This window comes from Amblyomma americanum, chromosome 2 (genome assembly GCF_052857255.1).
Source record: "Amblyomma americanum isolate KBUSLIRL-KWMA chromosome 2, ASM5285725v1, whole genome shotgun sequence".
NCBI classification, from domain to species: Eukaryota; Metazoa; Arthropoda; class Arachnida; order Ixodida; family Ixodidae; genus Amblyomma; species Amblyomma americanum.
The window spans coordinates 158,768,958-158,786,262 of NC_135498.1; the positions used below are offsets into that span (position 1 = coordinate 158,768,958).

The 17,305-nt window shown below is 44.0% G+C and overlaps 1 pseudogene; it reads left to right on the plus strand.

Moving 5' to 3' along the window:
- Nucleotides 1-672: 672 nt before the first annotated feature.
- The window catches only part of LOC144120163 (uncharacterized), a 35,023-nt pseudogene continuing 18,390 nt past the window's right edge, over nucleotides 673-17,305 (plus strand).

Sequence of the window (17,305 nt, forward strand, 5' to 3'; positions counted from 1 at the left end):
CTGCTGAAAGTGCTGCTGACCTATAAAGGTCTTTCCTCGCTGCCATCTGCGAGGACCTTGTTACCGACGCCGAAAAAATCCCTTGGTGTTCTAACACTAGATGCAGGGAAGTTTCGTCATTTTGGCAGCGAAGCAGGCCTGCCGCAGATCCTACAAAGATGCGGAGAGGTTCTTGCAGAACTAAGCCTCGGCTTTAATATCGATGGCTCGCCATTATAAAAAAGGGCGAAAGGACAGTTTTGGACTGTTCTCGGCCGAGTTAACAACTTCCCAGATGCGGCACAATATGTTGTCAGTGTTTTTCTTGGCGACAGCAAACCTCATGATGCAAATGAGTTCGTGCGGGGCTTTGTCAGCGAAATGGAGTGTCTGATTACTGCAGGACTTGCTGTAGGCACAGCAGCAGTTCCAGTTAGTCTGCATGCTATAATTTGCGACGCACCAGCAAAAGCTTCTCTGCTGAACATAAGAAGCCACGCAGCTTATTATAGCTGCACGAAGTGTGCTGTGAAAGGCACGTATTCTGAAGGCAGAGTGTGCTTTCCCACTCAGACAAGCCAGCTGCGAACTGATGAAAGTTCCCGCTGCAAATTTCAAGAACAACACCGCACAGCTGAAAGTATTCTGGAGGAGCTTCCACTAGATCTTTTAAAGGATGTTCCTCTGGAATATATGCATATGGTCTGCCTGGGTGTTATGCGCAAACTCCCGCTTTTGTAGATACGTGGACCTAAGGGAATCAGGGTAGGGCGCAAAGCTATTATTGAGGTGTCAGACAGGAACATGAAGCTAGCAAAATATGTTCCCTGTGATTTTAACAGGAAGCCGCCAAGTTTATCAGATTTAGAGCGCTGGAAAGCTACCGAGTTCCGGTTTTTCCTGCTGTACGGAGGCCCTGTGGTGCTCTCTTCAGTGCTTCCTTCTCGGATGTACGAAAATTTTCTTTCCTTGCATGTAGCAATCAACATACTTTCAACAAATGGCATCACAGGAAGTGAATTGAACTACGCTGAAGGGCTTCTTAAGTTCTTTGTGGAGGGCTTTGTTGAAATTTATGGCCAGGAGCATGCATCGCACAACGTTCATGGTCTGTCCCATCTGGCATCTGATGTGGAGCACCTCGGCCCATTAGATAACTGGAGTGCTTTTCCATTCGAAAATGTCATGTCTCCTCTAAAAGCCATGCTACGAAAACCTGAGCATCCCCTTGAGCAGCTCTGTAACAGACTGTCCGAGCAAGGAACAGTCCTGAGTGCAAGTAAGAAGGCAACAAGGCGCCCATTGTTTGCAATGAAACACGATTCCGGGCCACTAATTGTGCCTTGCCCGGCTCCACAGTACTTGAAAGCTACATTGCCAGGAAGTGTTGTTCTTGCAGCTGGCAAAAGAAACAGTTGCTGCTTGCTTGCAGATGAATCAATAGTAGGTGTGGAAAACTTTGCACACTTTCCATCAGGTGCACCGTGTGTAATTAAAGGAAAGTTTTTGCAACGCAGTGACCTCTATTTGTTACCTAGTGCATCATCGTTGCTTGGCATTTGCAAAGTTACTCATCTTTCCAGCCTGATGTCGTGGCCACTTAAGGATATTTCTCAGAAATGTCTTAAGGCTTTCTTCAAGCGGGAGACAATCATTTTTGCGCTTCTACATATCGGTCAAGGGGCTTAGCTGGCACTGATTTTTAAGCACTCATTTTAATGCACGTTTTCGCAATGTTTGTTTGTGTTGTTTGTATGTTTGTACCTTTGTATTTTGTACATATGTTGGTAGACAAAATCTTTTCCTTCCTTGAACAAGGTGGTCAGTACATCGTTGTGAAATTCCCCGAAGGTGATGATTCCGTGGCAATTGTCCACAAAAGGTGGATCACCAACGAGATATGCCGCTGGCCTTCTGAAATGAGGCACATTGATAGCCTCTTAAAAGCAGGTGCAACCCCGGGACCTGACTGGAAGGAACTGCCCTGCACAGCAGTCCAGGCATATGGTAATGATCATTGTATTCGCTTGTGTCTGATTGTGCTTGGCTTTGCTTGCACTTTCTTGCCAGTTAACTGCTGAGTTAATATTTCACAACATTAAAAAATATCCTTGTTTTAAAGAAAAGGTAGCTTAATTTAACACTTCACTTGAGCAAATTCTGTATTATGGTAACAACAGTGCGTTGCTAAACTTTTGACGATTGTATTTTATGGCTTCACTATCTGTACAAGAAAATAGCACACAGTGGATATTATATAGCTGACCTTTCAGAAATTCAGTGAGACGTTGATGGTGAATTTCATTCCCTGTGCTTACTTTCTCATAACACATGATCCTGCACTCCATTCCGTCTGCTTGCTTTCAGTTTCCTTTTTGGTAGAAGAGTGTTTTGTCTACATTGGCACATATGTTTTTTTCTAGCATTTTGGATAACATGAAGCTCATTATGAGTTATTTACTGTCATGAAGATTGTCTTGCATATGAGTAAAGAATATTAGTGCACTAAAAGGTTATGAAATTTATACTGGGCATCCAGACTATTTCCGCAAATTATGTTTTGATTGGAGGAATGTAAATACTCTTTCAGACACATACGCTGAAGCACGGTTGCGCCTTAGAAGAGCAGAGGACACCTTTGATTTGCAAAGCGATTGCGACCATAGACGGGGGAAAAAGAAACGGAATACAAAAAGATTTCAAGAGTCTGATAACGATGATGATGAAGAATACAGGCACCCTCCATTCCCGCCACTGTCTATGCTCAAAAGTAATATGTATCGCTCTGACCTTCATTTCACAGTCAAGCGTGCTGCAAGAAAAGTGTTCTTGTTTTTGAGGATGCTGTATTATCCTAGTGCATTCTCAACTCAAAGGGACCTGATAGTTGTAGTTGATGGTACATGCCGATAGCAAGTGAGACATTAGAAAATCATGTTGACCAAGTTGTTACTTTCTTTTTAGCAAAAAGTGCATACAGTGGACAAGAAAATTCCTGTTTTTCTTCTAACGCATATTTTATTGTCCTGTTTTACTGAACAAGTGAAACAGCATGGTATTAGTATCTTGCATATGCCCACAATCACACGGTGGCCTAGTCATGATGGTTTTGCTGCTCAAAAACACCTTTACCATGTGGTAAAAACCTTTCAGAGGCAACAACGTGGGTTTTTTCTCACTAATTTCCGATACGTTTCTGCTACCTGCAGTGGCAAAGAGTAGACTCAGCGCTCTCAGCAATGTTGTGGGTGAATCAGCCAATATACTGATGTGTGTGCCACATTACTGTCAATAAAAGAAGCCTGCAAAACTATAAAAAGATAATTTGATTGCTGAGGCTTAGTTTGTATTGCTTCTAGCAACGTGCGCCCTTATGCAGCTAGTTAGGCAAGTTGTTAACCTGTAGCACGAGCTAGTGTATGTTACTGCCGATAAGGAAATACTATGCATTCTAGCAGGTCAGCACTGTAGACTGTGGAGCTAGTTGGTAGAACATCTTTGAAAACTAGCAGCGCAAAAGTATAGGACGGAAAAGAGAGGGCATTAACAAAGCACTATGTCGGTCTGGTCACTTGGTTGAGTCTTTATGTATTATTAGTTTTCGAAGATGCATTTTGGTTATTGATACCTGCATTTGTAGAACTTGGGTTCAGATTTCTTATAGTGTCTTTATTGCTTTCTCACTGGTAGTCTGTTTTTTCATCAGAAGCAAGAGAGAAGAGGATGCAGAGGAGTAAAACATAGCAACTTCGTTCACTGCAGTCTTGACAACAGTCTGGACATAATGGTATGGACTGAAGAATGCTGTGATGATGTGAAGTAAAATTTCACAGCTAACAATGCGCTACATTTCATAGATGCACATCAAGCAAATCAAGTGGTCTTTTAACAGCGAAATCAACATCATGGCAATATTAATGAACCTGGCCATTGTGCCTCTTTAGCGTGGCATATGAAGCATTAAGAGTGATCCTATTCATTTTGTTTTCAATAGTTAATTAGAATATGGGCAGAAATCGCACATGAAATACAATCAGAGGCTGACAGTTTAAGCCAAGTTAGCTGCGAACTGTAAATATACTACATGCTTTGTGAGCCGATGTGTCACATTATAACGCGGCTGCTCCTACACTGCACACGAGGCCCAGTGTATCAACAGTCATCCGAGGGAGCACAGATGAATAATTAAATACTCTAACAGCATTTATGTGCCGTTATTTGCAATAATAGTAGGTTCTCATTCAGTGCATGGCTTGATTGTCTGAGCAACACGCATTTATGAGAAATTTAACAGCTTTTTGCTATATTTAAGTAACACAATGTATCTGCAGTCTTGTACTAGCTAGCTGAGCTCTGTATGCTGCTGAATTTACTGCAGAATGGCATTGTTTTAAGTGCTGCTGTATGTACAGGTGAGAGTGATGCTGAAATGCAGAGGATTCATTCGCCTAGGTGCTCTGGAATGCAGGTGCCCAGTTGCTGTAAGTTCTCAGTGGTGAAAATAATTGTCATACAGAAGATCTATAGCGTTCTCTTTTCATAGCAGGGTATGCAGCTGCTTATTCCATGGGGGTGCAACAAAGGCCTGAGCAAACTGGTGGATAGAGGACACCATGTAATTTTAGTGCCTTTGTTGGCTCACTTAATGCTTCCTAAATTTTTGGCTCTGTCTCAATGTTGGGTCAGAGTCACACAGCAGTCGTTGGTCCCGAGCTCGAACAATGTATTCTCCGCCCACAAATTCTTCAGTGTCGGATGGTCGCTTCCGGTGAGGTAAATAATTGAGAATGCCAAACTTGATTTCATTACTGATGTTTCAATAATGTGCAGCACCAAGGGCAGGATATGATGGGATATCATATACCTCCAGTCCTGGTTCTTCAGTTGCCAACACTTCAAGGCCTTCTGGCAAGTGGAATTAAATTGCTCTCTTTGCAGTACTTCTATGTAAATCTGGATCACTGTGTGTTTTTATGCCCTTAGATTTATCTAGTTACCTGGCCTTCACATATGCACATGTGTAGATTATTTGTTCATGTTTTACCAAGTATTACTGTTTGATAATTATTACTATTTATATATTTATTTATGTGACTACCATCGCTCTCTAGGGCAGATAAACCTCATGGATATAATTGCATATGTATACAAGAAAGATTAATATGGTTACAAACTTTGCACCTGTGCATTCACAAATGTAGCATGTTGGCACTTTATTGGCACTTTTTAAGACATGCATTTAGTTCTTCTAGTTCTTGTTGAAAGACATCTGCCAGAAGAGAAGCTTTACTGTGTGAATGTTGCATTGGATTGTGCAGTGTAATGCGGAAACGTGGTTTCAAAAGAAAACATTTGACAGGAGTCTGTCTGGCTGGGAAACTTAATTTATGAGAAAGAGGACTGACACCAACCAAGTAAATTTTGCAGAAAAAACACGACGTTTCGGGACCAGCTCAGTCCCTTCTTCATGGTGTGACTACGGGCGAGGCTTGGCTTGGCTTTTTAAGCCTTCGTGTGGAAGACCTCTGGGTCAGTGGCCGCAGACTATGGATGTAAGAAGAGGGAAGTGCCCTCAGGGAGCGATTAACATTATCCCGTTTTTGTTGAATGTGCCACGACTCGAGTAGAAGCTTCCTGTGCGGGTTAGCTTCTGTTTACAGTGTAATAGTACCGTCAAAGTCAATTCGATGGTTGCATATCTCGCAGTGTTCGGCCACAGAGGCCACAGCAAACACTTTTGCATCCCGTACGTGAAAGCTTGAGCGAGACGCTGGCTTGCATTCTCGGTAAAGAAGAGGTGCTAATAACGCACAAGCCTACTACCACCATCGGACGCCTCTTCCACCGAAGCACCGTCTCCATAAAGAAAGGGTTCAAAGCGTTGTATACAAGATCGCCTGCTCAATCTGCCCGGCCTTGTACGTAGGGAAGACTAAAAACTCTGCTGAGAGAATGAATCATTACAAAGCGGTCGTTCGACAGATGAACCGTCGACGCAGCGCTGTGGTCGAACACTGTGAGGCATGCGACCACCGAATTGACTTTGACAGTACTATTGTACTGGAAACCGAAGCTAACCTGCACAGGAGGCTTCTAATCGAGTCGTGGCACATCCAACAGACACTGGACAATGTTAATCGCTCCCTGGTGACACTTGTCTTTCCTTACATCCATGGTTTCTGGCCACTGACCCGGAGGTCTTCTACACGAGGGCTTAAAAAGCCAAGCTGCGCCTCGCCCTGAGTCATTATTCTGCAAAATGAACTTAGTGGGCGTCAGTAATCTTTCTCCTAAAAAGAAACATGGTCTGCTCGGCAGGTTCGCAGTTTACATTTCGGAGGCGAAACCAGCATAAACAGATAACATGACAAGAAAAAGACAGGATCGCACTGATCTTACAACTGACTTTATTCAATAACATGAATTCCTTGATGACAGAGATACGCCTGCGCCAGGCCGCCTGCAACTCCCATTAAAGTGCATATCACTTCGCAATTTCACATGCAAAGCTTAGCAAGCCAGAAACACGATTCGTTCTTCTTGAAAAACACAGATAGCTCACTAACACAGTTCGTGCCTCGTTTCTTAGCACCTCATGGTAACGGCTCATTCAGCTTCATTTTACTGTGAGCAGCTGTTGCAACATCAAAAAATTGTGGAGTGTTTGTTTTCACATTCACAACAATGGCTCGGCAGGCATAGACTACCCTTTGACATGAACACGTAGTGTCCTCAGATCTTCTTGTTGGTACAATAGCCAGCTTGACCAAAGTAGAATTTGCCACACGTGCAGCGGTCACATACACCACTCATGTTACACATTTGGTAAATTGGGTGGCATGTCTATTGGTGCACTTGTTTAGTCTCTGTGTGTTGCTAGAAACTTGTGCACATAGCCTGGATAGCTTATTTAATGTTACCTGGTAGCCCTTAATTTAATAATAGGAAAAAGATGCGTCCAGGAAGTATTCTCGGTTACGAATTAGCTACCCATGCTGTGTGCGCAGAATTATCACAATGCACAAACTAAACCATTGCTCAAACACAAGCCACTAAATTCACCCAAATGTGCATGCAGGAGTGATGTTGTGATCCACTAACGTGCGGCAAAGTCTGCTTCGGTCAAACTGGCCCTTGTGTCAGTGAAATGATCAGGAAGAGCAAATCTTTATATCAAAGGGGAACATGTGCCTGCTATGCCATTGCCTTGAATGTAAAACATAGATTCAGTGCAGAATTTTTTATTTTGCGGTAGTTGCACGCGGTGAAACGTAGCTAAAAGAAAAACTGGTGTTTATCTTGCGAAATTAGGCAACAAGACACGAGATGTATTAGTGAGGCACTTGTGTTTCTCACGGCTAAGTAATTCAGGCTCCTGGCTTCCTAAGCTTTGCACGTGCAGGCACTTTGTCTCAAGTAATTATGATTTTAACAGCAGTGTTACTAACATTAAACTAACGCTGGGATGGGAGCTGTTACGGAAACGCCGTACCAACTCCCGGTTAGAAATGCTGTACAGAATCTTTCACCGAAAAATAAAAATAGATAAAGAAAATTATTTGCTTCCACCGCATTTCAGGTCAAACAGACTTGACCATGGGTGGAAGATTAGAGAAATTAAATGCAAAACTAACACTTATCAAAACGCATTTTTCCCATCTAGCATTGATGACTGGAATCGCCTGCCCCATGAAATTGTTGAGTGCCGTTCCGAGTCTATGTTCCGCGCGTTACTGTCGGATGTATGAGTGCGCAGTTGGCTTTCTTTTGGCTTTTTTAATCACGCGGTCTTCGTTCTTGTTGGTCCAGCATCATTTGGTCAGTTGGCTTTTTTTTTCGTCATGTCTTTTTGTTGTTTCATATTTCATTCATTTTGTACTTGCTGTGTCATGCCTTGTTGTATTGCTTTTTTTTCTTCCTCTTTTTTTTTCTGGCCTATTCTTCTGTTATGTATCCTCATACCCCTGCCTGCAATAATGCCTTCGGGCGCTGCAGGTATTTCCAATAAATAAATAAATACGATTTTTGTGGCTGTTTAGGGTGCCTTGTGCGTGCATATGCCTATAGCTGAAGGATTCTTGTCATAGAATAAAGCCAGTTTTAAATCCAGTACCACACCGACTTCACGATGCCTTGTGCTGTTGTTCGTTTACACTGGCTTTTCCGCTAAAGAAAGTGTAAAATCATTTCTACCAATTTTCAGAACATGAACAGCAGAAGCTCGGACTGCTACAAACAATCTTGATGCGTGTCGAGCATCAAGGTCAGCAGCATGATGCCATATTGCAGCGACTGAGCAGTAGCACACCACAGAGCAGCTGCATGACTGAAGATGTCTTGCAGCAGCCATTTGGAGACATCGAGTCATTTGGAAATTTTGACTCAAACCTATCTGAAAATGACAGCTTGAAAACAAGACTGGTATGAAATTTTCTTTCCTTTGTTTACGCTTTATGCAAAAACAATCCGATTGCTTCTTTACAGTTGCATCAGCTCTCGGGTCTCGGAGGAACTTCGATAGGATCCGCCACGAGGAGGATGCTAAGCTTGCTGCTGAGCCCCAAAGTGGCGATAAAATTCAGTTGGCTTGGCCAGAAAGGGAGAACAAATCTCGGCGCTGAATGTTGCCGACATAATTTGCAGTAAGGTACGTTTGTCTTTTGAGTTATCTGCAAGTTGGTTTTTGGTTGGTTTTTGGGGGTTTAACGTTCCAAAGCGACTCAGGCTGAGAGACGCCGTAGTGAAGGGCTTCCGGAAATTTCGACCCCCTGGGGTTCTTTAAAGTGCACAGACATCGCACAGTACACGGGCCTCTAGAATTTCGCATTCATCGCAATTCGACCGCCGCGGCCGGGAATGAACCCGCATCTTTTGGGCCAGCAGCCAAGCGCCGTAACGACTCAGCCACCGCGGCGGCTAGTTATCTGCAACGGTTACCCGACATGCTATGGTATGTTAATGTTACATTTAAATGATAAATGCTTGTCGCCATTGTTCTGTCCGTCTTCTGTCTTCCCTTGGCACTATTTTTCGTCTTGATAAATTTAAGTGATTAAGAGTGAAATTTAATTCAGGCTTTACATTTCTTATACCTAAGCATAAGGTTTAGTGTGTGTTTCAGAAAAGAAATGGAAGCCTGATCTGTAAAACATATGAACATTTTCTGACTGCCTCAGGATGGTTCTGCCTGGATCCTCAACACCTGAACATTTTATGTATTTGCTGCACTTTAAATTAACTGGTCCTGCACTACTATTAGCATGTCCGAAATTCCTTGCTCATGTAATGCGTTTATTGTGCTTCTGTTGCAGACTTTCTTCATTTCGTGCTGCGTATGCAATTGCACTTAATATTCCAGGGGCAATAATTTTGCGGAAGCAACAAGGAACGATGTGGAAAGCATAGTCAAAGTTTGGCTGCGGAACTCAAGCGACAAACTGAAAAATAGAGTTAAAAGCTGCAAATGTTCAGCAAGAGGGTGAGTGTTTAATCAAAATAGCTGTAAAACATTTACTAGCATGTGTGGCCTATTACTGCATTACTGGCTAGTAGGAGAGTGTCTGCTGGCTGATTCACCTCATATGAAATGGCAGGCTGACTTAGTTTGGGTGCAGTTTCTTGCCAGTTACATGTTCAATCATGTAAGTAATTGCGAATTTAATACATCATCTCTAAAATATGCAAGGTATTTATAAATGTTGTTTCGTCCTTGGTGTTAACATTAAATCATGAAGCCTTATATTTGCTGTAAATACGAGACCTAGAACATGCTATCATGCTCAGTGTACAGCTAGTACTACAGAGTATGTGGGGGTATTTAGTATTTTGATATGTGGCATTAAGCACTCGGTAAGTTATGTTGTAGTCAGTGATGTCTAGAGGAATGTTTTTATTGATAGTGATCGTAAGTTAATGCAGCAGATTGGCAGTACCTATTGTTTTTCATGTAATGCTGACAGCCCTAAAACTGTTTTGACTCTTCTAGCCTCTGCCATGTCGTCGGAGTATTATGACTAGCGTCCACACGAAGAGATGAAGACCGCATCAGTGTCAAGACTTCAAAATTTGAAGACATTGATTTCCAATAAGATGTTGTCATCAACATGTTGCACTTTTCATTCCTATATGCTCATGTATGTGTAGAACTGCATTTGTAGTGGTATTTCAGTTTAAAATGATGACCAGCCACAGGATTTTTTTTAGTTTCTACCGGAAAGCTTCAGTGCAATGTGCCATGTGCTCATAAATGTTGAGAACTGTGTCCTCATTTAACATTAAATTACTGAAAACCTAGGATTATACCTTGAAATAATATACCCAAAAGCATGCCACTGAATCTACATAGTGCACAGCTGAGCCTACTCTGTATCGTCCTCAAAGTGCACTGAAAACGTTCTTGGATGGGCTTTTGAGGACGTTGTCAGGGTGTTCTGGGCCCGGACAAGAGGACCTTTTTGAGACCTTTTGGGGATCAGTTCAGTACATCCTGAGGACAACACAAGCTCCTCAAAATGGATTCCTCAGGAAATCCTGAAAAATGTATGAGTGTTGTTTGGGTTACAGCCCCTTCGCGTATATCGCCATCGGGCCGGGGTAGAGAGAGGTGTGAGATGGATGGGTCCAGTCCCAGGGGTGAAGAGCTCGGGCAGCGCCGTCGGTGCACTCATATTCTTTCTTTCTTGTTTTGATTTGGAGAAATCATGCTCGGGCACAAACGTGGGACTGTTTCTTTAGCCGCATTCACATCGGCTGTCCTGCTAAACCTTACAACTAGATCTTTTCTGTTTTTTGTTGATCTTATTCTTCTAAGATTACTTCAAAAGACCTACCTTGGGATGCTCAACCATGCGCTTGTCGTCTACCTTTTGTTTTCTCCTGCAAAAATCAGCACCATCTTCGTAACACCTCCAGACTGGCTGATCGTCCTGTGTGGCATATGTTACTTGACGCCTAGAAATCATGCAGCTTTTATAAAAAACGGTGCAACGGGGGCGCATAATAGAAGACAGTTATAATTTTACATGTGAAGCATATGCTGGTGATGCCTCCAATTTTTCATGGAGCCATGGTTTTGGAGACGAAGTCTGCTTAGTCAAGCAGGGTGGTCACACCCAACGTTACTAGACTAGACTAGACTAACTAGGCAGTAATGTTAATCACATCGGACTAACTAGAACAATTGCACAGTACTATCACCCTGTGTGTGCTGCGAGCAAGAGCACCAGCTTTCCCTCACATAAGGCTTAGAGAGATACCGCTGAAAATGGCGGCTGAGATGTGCTTTTGTGAGGCAGTTTGCAGAAAAGGATTTGAAAGATTTACTGGCACGTGGTCGTGAGGGATGCTTTTGTTCAAAATGGTTAATTACTAAGCAGCTGATGCATTGTTTCGTATTATTTGGCATTACGAGGACGACTTTGTGGCCCGTATAATATGCCGAACGTTGGTGTGGTGGCAGAAGTCACGTCCCCTTGACGCATACAGGCGACCTCCGAGGTCATCACGCATATCTCGCACACGGGCTAGTTCATACGTGATGGTCGAGACCTTGCGTCCGTTTTGGCATGTTCTGCTCAGCGCGTTCCGTTTGCTATAGTCGGTTCTCAGACTTTTCGCAAACCTTGTGTGAACTTACCCGCTGGGACAGAACAGTGGTTAGATTGATCACCTAATGATCCCGAAAACGAGCGGCGAAACCCCAGCCGCAACGGCAGCTTCTAGATGCAAGAAGAACTAAAAAAAAACGCCCACGTCCTTTGCAATAACTGAGCACGTTGAATAATCTGAAGTAACTGACGTTATTCTGGAGCCCTGATGGAGATGCCGGAAAATGTTGAAACGAGTTGGTGGAATCAAAAACATGCCTTATACGTGGACGAAGTCGCCGTATAAATTAGCGAAGGATCAGGTCTCTACACACAACAGCAGCTCAAACTAGCCCCTTAAGAAGTACAGAAATACGCTGCGGAAAGTCAACTCGCCTGGAAAATCAACACGCCTCACTGCGAAGGAAAAAATTAATGTACAAAGCGAAAGCGAGATTGAGGTCTCCACTTACCCACGCAGCCGGTTGTGCGCCTTTCTTTTCGTAAAAATGAACGGTCTTCGCAAAGTTGTCAACGTCAATGAACTCTATGAATGCCGTCGGCTCACGTGTTTTGCAAAGGAAGGGATAAAGGAGAGAGGGAAAGAGGAAATAGAAAACAGAAAATTATTGGTTTTTTGGGAAAGGAAATGGCGCAGTATCTGTCATATATCGCTGGACACTTGAACCGCGCCGTAAGGGAAGGGATAAAAGAGGGGGTGAAAAAGAGGAAGAAAGAGGTGCCATAGTGGAGGGCTCCGGTATAATAATAATAATAATAATAATAATAATAATAATAATAATAATAATAATAATAATAATAATAATAATAATAACAACAATAATAATAATAATAATAATAATAATAATAATAATAATAATAATAATAATAATAATAATAATAATAATAATATTAATAATAATAATAATAGGTTTTTTGGGAAAAGGAAATGGCGCAGTATCTGTCTCATATAACGTTGGACACATGAACCGCGCCGTAAGGGATAAAGGAGGGAGTGGAAGGAGTAAGGAAGAAAGAGGTGCCGCAGTGGAGGACTCCGGAATAATTTCGACCACCTGGGGATATTTAACGTGCACTGACATCGCACAGCACACGGGCGCCTTAGCGTATTGCCTCCATAAAAAGGCAACCGTAGCGGTCTTTAGGGAGGCAAAACGCAAAGGCGCCCGTGTGCTGTGCGATGTCAGTGCACGCTAAAGATCCCCTGGTGGTCGAAATTATTCCGGAGCCCTCCACTACGGCACCTCTGTCTTCCTTTCTACTATCACTCTCTCCTTTACCCTTTCCGTACGGCGCGGTTCAGGTGTCCAACGATATATGAGACAGATACTGCGCCAGTTCCTTTCCAAAAAAAAACAATTATTATTATTTTGAGGAACGGCGCGGCGCTGCGCAGCGGCGGAACACCTGTGGCTCGGTGCGACTAGGAGGTCATGCGCAGTTGTGACTAGGAAGCGAGAGAGAAATGCGCCGTGTGTCGTCACTGCTCCTGGCGCATGCGCAGCACGGCTCTCCAGGAATGACGCGAAACTGCTCAACTTGCGGCCAGTAAAGCTTTCGCTTTAAAATCATCCGCCACGGTGGCTCAGTGGTTAGGCGCTCGGCAACTGATCCGGAGTACCCTGGTTCGAACCCGACCGTGGCGGCCGCGTTTCGGTGGATGCGAAACGCAAAGGCCGTGTGCTGTGCGATGTCAGTGCACGTTAAAGATCCCCAGGTTGTCGAAATTACTCCGGAGCCCTCCACTACGGCACCTCTTTCGTCCTTTTTTTTTCTTAGTCCCCTCTTTATTCTCTCCCTTAGTGGCGGTTCAGGTGTCCCCTTAAAAAATTTCTTTAGACAGTCTTTAGACCGTCCATAGACTTTTGTCTATAAAGGCTATAGACTTCATAGAGGACCGTCTAAAGGCAATGCAAATCCTATAGGCAATCTATAGTTTTATGGCCATACACTTTTCATAGACTATTGTCTATGACAGCCTACAGACTATGAATAGTCAAAACTAATGATCTATAGGAAGGGAATAGTCTGTAAGAAGTCTATAGTCTATTGAAGTTTATAGAACATTTTTGTAAGGGTACGCCGATATGTGAGACAGATACTGCGCCATTTCCTCCCCCCCCACCAAAAAAAAAGCCCAAGCAAGGAAAAGGCCGGAGGAAAACCAAAAGAGGCGCAAATATAACTACCTGTATAGGGAATGAGACAATAAAAGCGGTACTGAAGACGAATTCTAGGCCTCCAAATATAAGAAGATGGTAGCATCTCAGCCACACTATAGAATCGTACAGGAACCACCATATGATACCAAAAATGATGTAGAGAATTACAAACACGGGATATGTGAGGCAAGATGGTTACGTAATGCGCTTTGACACGTCATTTACTGTCTTCAAGCCGAAAAAATAAATAAATGCACAAATCACCAAAGCTTACCAAGGGGTTCTAGGGCTACGCCCTGTACGGCCTATATGAAATTACAGGCCTTAGGCCCTCCTCGTATCCTGGAGGAAATCGCCGGATAACAAACACCTCATGAGCCAACGAGAAAGACTATCACCAGGGCCCTGCAATTCTGTGCTGTCACTAACACGCACAAGAAGGAACATACTCACGTCTCTATGTGTAAAACCTATAAAACCGGAAATGGCCTCCAGAAGCAAGAAAAAACATTCTACGAGAAATACGAAAACATCAATGTGGCAGCAGTACAGGAAATCAGCATCCAGACCATCACGTATAGATTAAGAAACCCAGGGCCGAATTCCTGCAAAAAGCGTGTGATAACATACCGCACGTTGTATATACCCTTTATTTTAAAATTCTCAAGAAATACGAAACACTAGAGAATATAAATGTGCGAGAAAGCCCGCACTAAACGAGGGCTATCGCAGGCAAAACGAATTTAAAACAAAAGAAAGGGGCCAACGCCCATGAGAAAATTTAAGCAATACAATTAGAAGCAGAAAAAAGGGAAGGAATAAAGGAGGGAGTGAATGAGAGGAAGAAAGAGGTGCCGTAGTGGAGGGCTCCGGAATAACTTCGACCACCTGGGGAACATTAACGTGCACTGACATCGCACAGCACACGGGCGCCTTAGCGTTTTGCCTCCATAAAAACGCAGCCGCCGCGGTCGGGTTCGAACACGGGAACTCCAGATCAGTAGCTGAGCGCCCTAACCACTGAGTCACCGCGGCGGGTAACAAAGCGCTCTAAGATTTTAGACTGAATACTTGGGTGCCTCGCAGTAGTATTCGCCAGTCTCGCGCCCGAAATAGTCGAAATGCTGCATTCCTCAACGATATTGCAGGCGGTGCAACATTGGATCTCATACCTAAAACAATGCGAGGAGTCTTCAACCTGAACAGTGAGTTGGTATCGAGGCATCCCATGAGTAAGTGGGGCACATCGTCTTCATAAGGCTAATGTGCCTCTGCTGCGGGATTGCTGGCGAGAAAAAGCGAGAGCGCATCTTTCCTAACTGGAACGCTCTTCTCTTCTTGCTTTTCTTTTTTTTTAGGGCGGCGGGGGGAGGGGGGTAACAGGGAATAGCAGTTTGTCGGAGCGTACGTTTTTTGTCTCGTCATGTTGAAGCCTCGGAGAAACTCTGGCAAGCTAGGGTAACCTCGGAGGAGCGTCGCACCAGCCGCAGCCGATTGGAGAGAGGATGTCAAGATGAATAATGAGAAACATGTTTGTGTGGACATGCAGCAATAATATAACATTATTACTTTCAGTGCGGTAGCACATGTAGTGGCCATTTCCGACATTTAGCGGCTGTGCGAGGCACCGATGGCAGCACCTGCCATAGAAGAACAGTGGCGCATCGCTTGACCACTGCGCCAGGAGTAATAGGAAGACTCCCAGCGATTCATCAAGGTAGAGGATGACCAATTCATCGCGTATGGATATCAACCCATTATGGATGTCCGAGCTGTCATCCGTGAACCTGGATATGAACACCGGAACCGAGGGCAAATCCGATCTGCTGGTGCACCTAATTCCCATTTGGCCCAAGTACGCAAATCGGCCACCTTTTATTTTTCCTCAATACGCTTCTGTTTCCTGCAATTCACCTACTTTTTCTTGGTCATTCCCCGTAGTTTGTATGTGCCATCTTTATTTGAGGCCAACCAACCAACCAACATTATCCGCATCATCAGCCTGACTACGCCCACTGCAGGGCAAAGGCCTCTCTCACGTCTCTCCAATTAATCCTGTCCTTTGCCAGCTGCGCCCACCCTATGCGTGCAAACAATAAATCATGGATGATGCCGAGCCTTCGACAGATTCAAATGACGTGAACGGCGAGCTGGACTGCAACACAGAAGAACAGAGCGCCGACGTGGGTCTACTGACCGAGCGGATAGAGCGAGGCGGCAAGTCGAAACAGAGCGGTGAAGACAGTATAACCTTGCTAAACGGGATGCGGAGAAAGATGGAGAGCGAGAAAGAAGAAGAGCGAGGAAGAAGAGGCGAATGATAAAGTCGATCTCAAAGTTAACAGGACCCTTGGCTCCGACAAACTGCTATTCCCTACAACCCCCCCCCCCCCCCCCCCGAAAAAAAAGCAGAAAGAGAGGAGCGTGCCAGTTAGGCTGAACCCTGGCCAATCTCCCACCGTGGGTATGTGACATCGTATTTGAGGCAGCAACAACAGGACCCCTGTCTTTGCGTATTCCAAACTATCAGCCTATATGCATTACTACTCCTTTTCCTGTCAAAACATTACAGTTTCCAGCAATTAACCGCCAGTGTCTTGGCCACTCCTCCATAGTGGTTATGTGCCAGCATTATTTTTGAGGCCAAGCAACCAACCAACGTAAAATAGGTAGGCGTGTACTGTACTACAAGCGTATCTAGGAGCCGCCGAATAGAGGGAGCGGCAACTCGAATCGCAACGTACAGCTCAGGCAGCTTATCGCAAGAGGCAAGCCGAAGAACCACTGCAAGAACATCTGGGTGCTACTCGAATTCTCAAGCTTATAACAAGCAATAAATAGACAAACAAAACTAAAAAGGGCAAACCTGCTAGCGCACCTCAGTCGCATTTAGCTTAACCAAGCAAATCGGTGGCAATTTTTGGTGACAACGATAATGACGGAACGGAGGAAATCGCTTGCGGTAAGAGCGCGTCTCGTTTATAGGGCAAAAAAAGAACATTAAAACATTGCAGTAACTCAAAAAGATTATGATGAGTAAAACGCTGTGTTATGGTATGGTACGCTATGGTATGGCTTGGGAAGTTTTGCACTGCACATGGGGCTATGGTAGATGCGCTACTGGAGGGTTCCGCATTGATTTAGATTTGTTGGAGTTTCAGAGGACTTTTAGAACATGCTCTGAGATAACAAAGCACGAGTGTACTTTTGTATTTCGCCTTAGATGACTCTTATTGTAATCATGGATTGATGCCATGAGGCGAAAAGTGATAGTAATAGATTGACAGATAACTGATAGAGTCATAGGTAAGCACTATTTCTTGAACCGGGAATAAACGCCAGTGCTTCTGTGAAGGTAATTGCGATCACCGTAGCTCCTAAGAGTCATAGGTAAGCACTATTTCCTGAACTGGGAATAAACGCCAGTGCTTCTGTGAAGGTAATTGCGATCACCGTAGCTCCTACACGACAGAATATTACGTCGCACACGCATTTGTGCACGGCACCCCGCGGAAATCCCTCAGCGCAGCTTTCCTTTGCAAGCTACAGCACCCGCAA